The sequence below is a fragment of the Arachis ipaensis genome, chromosome B04 (genome assembly GCF_000816755.2).
Source record: "Arachis ipaensis cultivar K30076 chromosome B04, Araip1.1, whole genome shotgun sequence".
Lineage (NCBI taxonomy): Eukaryota > Viridiplantae > Streptophyta > Magnoliopsida > Fabales > Fabaceae > Arachis > Arachis ipaensis.
In genome coordinates this window covers 131,166,966-131,174,479 of record NC_029788.2, presented here as the reverse complement: position 1 = coordinate 131,174,479, position 7,514 = coordinate 131,166,966, and the positions used below count along the sequence as shown (strand labels likewise).

The 7,514-nt window shown below is 36.5% G+C and overlaps 1 long non-coding RNA gene across 2 annotated transcripts; it reads left to right on the top strand.

Annotated features, from left to right (window-relative positions):
• On the top strand, nucleotides 2,253-7,201 carry LOC110271375. 2 transcript variants are annotated; one of them, XR_002362063.1, is made up of 4 exons: nucleotides 2,253-2,658; nucleotides 2,761-2,844; nucleotides 3,901-5,425; nucleotides 5,503-7,201. It is a non-coding gene; the product is annotated as an uncharacterized LOC110271375 (long non-coding RNA). The 2 variants fall into 2 exon arrangements; XR_002362062.1 differs by having other exon boundaries at nucleotides 2,257-2,658; nucleotides 3,901-7,201.

Below are 7,514 nucleotides of genomic sequence, written 5' to 3'. Positions count from 1 at the left end.
AAATCTGAAACAAAAAAAGCTAAGCATTTATTTTTATTAACTTTTCCTTGTATTTAAGGGGTGGCAATAGGGTAAATAAGGGAGAATTTTTGTCCTACTTGATCCGGTCTTCCCTGTAATAACCTGCATAAAATTTGTCTCATTTTTATATGTGGATAATTAAAAAATTGAACCCTAACCTATTTTGCAGTTATTCGTCCCGCCCTTACAATTATTAAAATCTAACAAATAAAATTAAATTTAAAAATAATATAATGTCATTAATTATTTGGCTTTGGGTATGATGCGTCACAAGATGATTATGTAGTAGTTGTAGCATATAAGGGTAAAGACGGCGAAAACCATTTTGATCTGTGTTGTTTGAGAAGCAATTCATGGATTAATCTTGATGCTGCACTTCCCAAATCATTGTACTGGGATGATTGGAAACCCATGCTAAGGGGTTGTTCTGTAACAGGGTTAGAGGAATGCTAGGGGGCAGCAACTTTTGTGATTTATAGCCATCAAATAGCTATCAATTATGGTTTTAATGGTGTGAGATTTTATCCAATGGCTCACTTTTTTTTGCTGGTTACATACTGGCCAGAATTTAACAAAGTTGTTGGTCTCCTAGATTTTTCCAACAGTGTTATTCATTCATTGGTCTACTTATGAGTACTGCATTGACATTCTTATCTTTGATCTGAAGGAAAGAAGTTTCTCCAAGATATCTGTGCCAATAGAAAGAGACCTATGTAAACCCTGTCTTGTCCTGCTAGGAGGGTGCCTAGCCTTGTATTTTTATGAAGAGATTACAACTGAGATATGGGTGATGAAAGAATATAAAGTGCAGTGGTCTTGGACCCTCTATGAGATTCCGCTTGGATCCTTTAAGCCTCTGTGCTTATCTGCTAATGGGGATATTATTGGAAGATGTTATCCTTCAGATGGTGAAATAGAGTTCTATATATATAATGTCAGAGGAGAGCCGCTCAAACATGTTCAATATGTTCTTTATGGTGAGCCTTCCAACCACATAAGGTCCGTTGTGCATGTAAGTGTGCTTTGCACAGTTTTCTTGCTGTTAATTTTGCTTGCATATTATTCATTAAAAACAAATAAGCTTGACGGATTATGCAGTAAGTTACAACCAAATGTGAGTTTTCATCATTGATAGTGAATTTGAAGTCCGTTAACCCATGTCTTGCTTCTTATTGTCACGTCTCCCATTGAAGTTCTTTGAGATTAAAATTATTTCTTTTTTTCATGTCTAATGCGGTGAATTTTACTGGTTGATCTTTTTTGCAGGCTCTCAGAATCACAAAGAGGTCAAACAAGGGAAGGGAATTAGGAGTAAATATGGGAACAACTTGGACACTTGATTGTGTTGTAAATATAGTGTGATATTGGCAAGTTGAGCTGGAATGAAGCTCCTCAATATTCTTATTCTATTTTGCTTTTGCCTTAAAGTATGATTTCCCTTCCAACTATAATTGGGGAGAACTCAAACATTTGAAAATGCAATTGAGTTTCCTCTATGGTAGCGCATAATAACTTAACATGTTATAGTTATGAACCAATCTGAGCTTGCATTACAATTACTTTTGCTTATGATCCATGCAAAATGTTAGTCAAATGAGTTGAGTTACCAGTTTACCTCCATTGTTAAGTGGAATGGTGCAACTACTTTAATTTGATTTGAAGAAAAGAAGCTTCTCGGAGATATTTGTGCTTGGACAAGTGAAGTTTAGCAGTGTATTTTTATAATGATGATGTCGAAACTCAAGATATGGGTCATGAAACAGGGGAGGCTGCAATATTGTCCACATTTTTTTTCTAGTTTGACTATTGATGAATCTGATAAGAAGATGAAAAAAAAAATGTAACATTGTCTCATGTTTTGCAACTAGTTCAGAGCTTGCTTGGTTACCTACTTTCACTTCACAATGAGAAATTAATTTTTTTAATGCACCTTGTCAAACTAACATTAAAAATTGGTTAAATTTATGATTTATTTGGTTTGTGAAAATATTTTGTTTAAAGTTTTAGTATTTTCTATTTATAAGATTTCATGAAAAAAGGAAAAATAAAACAAAAAATACTAAAATATAATGAACAATTTTTTCCCTTGGCTAAAGTGGTTTTTACTACTGTCAACACTAGAAGTCTTAAGACAAAAGAAACAAGCTAAGCATTTATTTCTATTAACTTGCATTGTGATGCATGATGAAAAGATCAGTGAGTCTTTTTTTTGGCTAAGATAGGTAGTTTTATTAAAATGATGAAAGGTCTAAATTCGAACAACAGGCAAAAAGAAATTGGAATGGTTCCACCAGTGTCTAACTAAGAATAATGGCTATTACAATTTGGGAAAAAGTCAATTGGGAAAATTAGGTCGTCCTCTTTCTCTCAGTTATCATTGTCTGTGCTAGCTTCACACTGAGAGATGGTGATCGTCGAACTCCTCCAAAAACCAATTCATTTCTTGCTTTCCAAAGTTGCCAGAGTAAATTGGCCACCAATTCATTTCTTCTGGAACTTGAATTTGGACTTTCTGCCAGGCTTCCAGGGAATCGGGACAAGTTAGTAGACAGTGGGTAACTGATTCCTCTTCTTCCTCACACCTTGGGCATTTTGAATTTATGTTCGGAATCCTGGAGTGAAGCTTGCTCCGAACAGGTAACCCTTCATGTATGAATTTTCATATGAAGTTTTTAACTTTTGGCTGATTTTTAAGCTTCCATATACTTGACCAAAGAGATTTGTTTCTGTAAATTTCAGAAAGTCAATTGGAGGATGAAAAAATTGGAAGGCTAACCGGTATCCAGAATCCGCTGAATATCCACCATTTTCTCCTTCATCCAGGTAACTGAATCCTCTCCTTCATGGATTGTGGTGTTGAGAATTGATTCTGTGGTGTCTGTGGTGAAGAACTGTCTGATTTTTGTTTGGTTCCACTATCTAGTTGGTAGGATTAACTCTGAGACTCGAACTGGTGTATAACTTGAATCTGTATCAATAATTGGAGAAATTGCTAGAAAGTCCTTAACCCATGAATCTTCTTTTATCCGGATCAGTTGACCCCCTCTTACTCTCCAGAGAATACCTTTTTCCAGTACTTTCCTGCCATCCAACACACTTCTCCAACCCCAGGATGAGTTATGGCCTGCCTGCACTTCTAGGAATGTTGAGAATCTGTGATATTTAGCCTTATAAACTTTGGCAATCAGAGAGTTTGGACAAGTCAAAAGTCTCCAACCTTGCTTGGCTAGCATAGCAAGGTTGAAGGCTTTGAGGTCCTTGAAATTTAGCCCTCCCTGACTCCTTGGCCTACATGAAATCTGCCAACCAACCCAATGCATCCGCTTTTCAGAGGCTTTTTGACCCCACCAGAACTGTAGCATAGCCTTTTGTAGTTCTTCCAAGAATAATTCTAGAAGTTTAAAACAGCTTAGAGTGTAGATAGGAACCACCGATACGACTGCTTTAATAAGAGTCTCTCTACCACTAGTGGATAATAAACCCCTTTTCCAATGTTAAAGCTTTTTGTTAACCTTAAAAAGATCAGTAAGTCTTCATACAATAGGAATTAAAATTGTTATCTTGTATGTTGTAACTACTAATGAATTTTGATGGTAAACTTGAATTCAGCAAATGCTTATTATGAAATCACATTAATCCTTGAATTAGGATTTGTTGTTCATTGGTTGAAACCTTTGACCAAAATCAACAGTAACTCAAAAAAAAAATTATGGTTGCTGTAAATTGCTTCCAAATAACCGTTTCCAAAGTTGCATTATTTCTAGAAACTGAAAAGAGAACAAAAAAACGCAGGAAAATGATCGTCTTTTTAACTGGATTGATGGAATAGGCATATGAATCTTCTTACTTGCTAAAAGTCCTAACATTATTGGATAACAGTAATGAAGCAATCGAGCATGGAGCAGAAGAAGCTCAAGAGCACCAACAATCTCCTTCCTCCAGAGCTGAAACGACAATCTTACTGAGGGTTCCCATCAAACACCTTGTGTGTGTCAGGTGCGTTTCCAAGCTATGGAACACTCACATTTATAAGTTGTTTGATTAAGAAGTTTTATATATATGTATATGCTTGTTTGTTTTCATGAAAAAATATTTTTGTATTTTCAAAGAAAACAGCAATACGATTTTGAGTTAAAGGCTCCTATTTTATTATTATGTATATGAAAATCGTCATAATAGTTTTGTTATTAGAGTAACATAACCGGAAGCATAGCATTCTGATAGTAAAGGTGATACAATAATGATAGAATATTTGGATGAAATTGTCAATTTTTATATATTCTCTACAATATTAATTTTTAAATGTAATAAATTTCTTTATGATGTAGGTTTTTAATTCAGTTTTCTAATTGGCTTTTTGATGTGTTATGAATTATGATTATGAGTGTGCAATGAGGGTTTAAATATACACTTAGTATTGTGTATTTAGGGCTCAAACATGTACACATAATTACAAAAATTTAACTGTCTTGAGTATAGGCTTTTACAACTTTTAGAATTGTTACAAATTTCGTATTGTAAACTATATTGTGGACACTAATACCAGTCTTGTGTCACTTATTATTTCTCCTGTTTTTTCTAGGCCTCTATCAAAGTATCATAATAGAAAAGACTACTTAATTTGCTTGCTTCTATATTTTTTTATTTGGTTGTTTAATGACTAAAGATGAGATAATGAATGTACAAGTAAAATTGGCTATGTAAAACTTAAAGATGTTTTATTTTATCAATTACATACACAAAATATACACTTTTCTTTTTAATCTTGCTCTTAACGCGATTGGTTTTAAATAGTTCTCTAGCAAATTATGGCAGATTCAAACAAAAATAAATTAATGCTTAATCACCTTGTATGTCAAACTACAAAAGTTTAAAATGAAGAATATAACATAGTTTTGAGTAAAAGACAAATAGGTCTCTAACCTTTTAAAATGCGGACATTTTTGTCCCTCAAGATTGGAAAATACATTTCAATCCTCCACGTTTTAAAACGGCCGACAATTATACCCCTCCGTCCGTTTTGGGCCAAAAACGGCAACGGAGCCAACTGACATGGAGGGGTAGAGAATGACGTGTCCGTTACACTTACTGAAGTGGATTGGGACGAATTATTAGTGGACAAATCTATCCCTTAAGTGCAAAACGACGCCGTTTCCACCAGTGAGCCCTATTTCATCAAAATGCAAGGTGGAAGCCATGGCCGCTGCTGGTGCGATCGTCCATGATGAGTGAGGGGGGCTCTTCATGCACAAGACCTGGACGGGGATCTTCATGCGCTGTTGCAGGAGGATGTGATCGAGATGGGGTTGCCGCGAAGTGCTTCTGCGGCATTTATGCCATTCTTTACAAGTCAAGAACAGCATCTAATCCCAATAGGATGTTTCTCGGGTGTCCATTCTTCAAGGTGAGTGATTATTTTGATAGTAGTTGGATGAGACTGTTCTGTGTCTAATTACGGCGTTATCTGAAAAATTGCTCTAGGTTAAAGAACGGTATTGCCGGTACTTTGTCTGGCTTGATGAACACCTGAAAAAAATTAGGGCCATGGAGTCTGAAGCATTGGGTGCTGTGGATGATGTTGGAGGGGTAGACGTTGAAGATCAAGTGGTGCGAAGTCAGGAATTGGAAACAAAAATTCAACTGGTGCGAAGTCAGGAACTGGAGAAAAAAATGGAAGAGTTGGAGAGGAAACTATTATGTATGGAGAAGGAAAAAAATAAGTATGTGGCATATTGCTTTGATTAGTGTAGTTGTTTTTCTTGTTGTTGTATGTTTCTTAAAGTGGTGAGAATGAATTGATGTACAATGTTGATGATGTAATGAAAATTGCCATTGTTGAACAAGTAAAAAATACTGTGAATCAGCTATTATATAAGGTAGTACTTCTGCATAGATTATGACCAAAATATAAACAACAATGTATCTGTCTTAATCCAAAACATAACAGCATAAGTTTGCCACAAAATAACAAAACATCTGGTTGGCATGTAAACAAGTTTGCCAAACTACAATAAGTAGACAGTGTTGTTTAATTCATACTAAAGACTAGGACAAAAAAATAGAAATTCATTCAGTAGTGTTCAGTTCTTCTGATTGTTGGATCCAGGAGTTGGGATGAAATTCATTCCTATGGCCTCACTACCAGCAACTTTCAAGGTCTCTTCTAATGTAGCGACACTGGCACTGATGCTTTGAGTCTGGGTTGTATCTGGGGGTGGAGTTGGTAGTGGATTTGAAGGTGGATTTGCACTTGTTCGGGGCCTTCTGATTGTCTGCTTGGGTCTGAATTTAGAGGCAGCAGCAGGGGTTTTGGGTTGACCCATTCTTGGCAGCTGGGATGGAGGCCTGAATAGAGGTTGGACTGGAGCAGATGGTGTTGTTGCTGCAGCATTCTGGCTGATGACATCATTCTGCAAAAGTAACCGAATTATTCAGTTGTTCAAATGCATGGACAAGAATAAAGTGATTGGCATTATGAGTGTATTATTTAGGGGGGCTTACTGGAGACTTTTCTTGCGCAGCATTATTCTCAGCAAAACTTTCAGTCTGTGTCTGGTTTTCATCCTATGCAACATAGATCCAACAAGGAAACAACATGGACAAATTAATCCTTAAAAAAAATTATAATGACATCGTAACCACTGACAAAATTTAAAATGTACAGATTTATCCTAAAGCATAGCAGGGATATCTCTGGTTGAGGGGCTGATTGTGAAAGGGGAAGCAGCACCAAGGGTTGTGTGTTGTCAGCAGTCTTCTTAGCTTTTTTCTTTTTTGGTTTCCAATTTGGGTTGCTTGGTGCTCCCTTACAGGTCTTATAGTTATGGTCTTTCTCATTGCACTTGTTGCATGTCACTTGAAAGCTTCTCTTAAGCTTGTCACCCTGAATATGAGACTCAGCAGGATCCTTGTTGCGATTGTGTACCTTTGGCCTCCTAATAGGTCGCTTGATGTGTGGTGGAGCAGGCCTCAGCTGGTCAGTGGTTATCCAAAATTTCTCACTTGAAACTGGTTTTATGCAATGTGCATATGTCTTGTGAATAGATTCCATACATAACCAGGGATGCACATAATCATCTACCTGGTCATGCCTCTTTCTAATTGCAGCAATACCGTGAATGCATGGCATGCCTGAATCAAAACCACATACCATATTACCTATCATTATATTAGATCAGCCCTAAAATCATTCAGAACATATTATATAGCAATATATTACATCATCACTAAAAGCATTTCCCACCCACTCGGCAATCCACCTACTGCTGGGTTTTATCCGCCTCTGCAACCTTTTCTCCTAGACGGGTGCAAGCTTTCCACTATGGCGCTCTAACAGCCTAATATGCTTAGTCATTCTCCGCATTAGGTAGCACCTAATTTCCTCACACATATTTAAAACTGGCTTCATTTTGTACTTAACCACTTTTGCATTAAATACTTCGCACATGTTGTTAGTTAGGTTATCCACCTTGGGGCCATGACTGAAGAAAGCC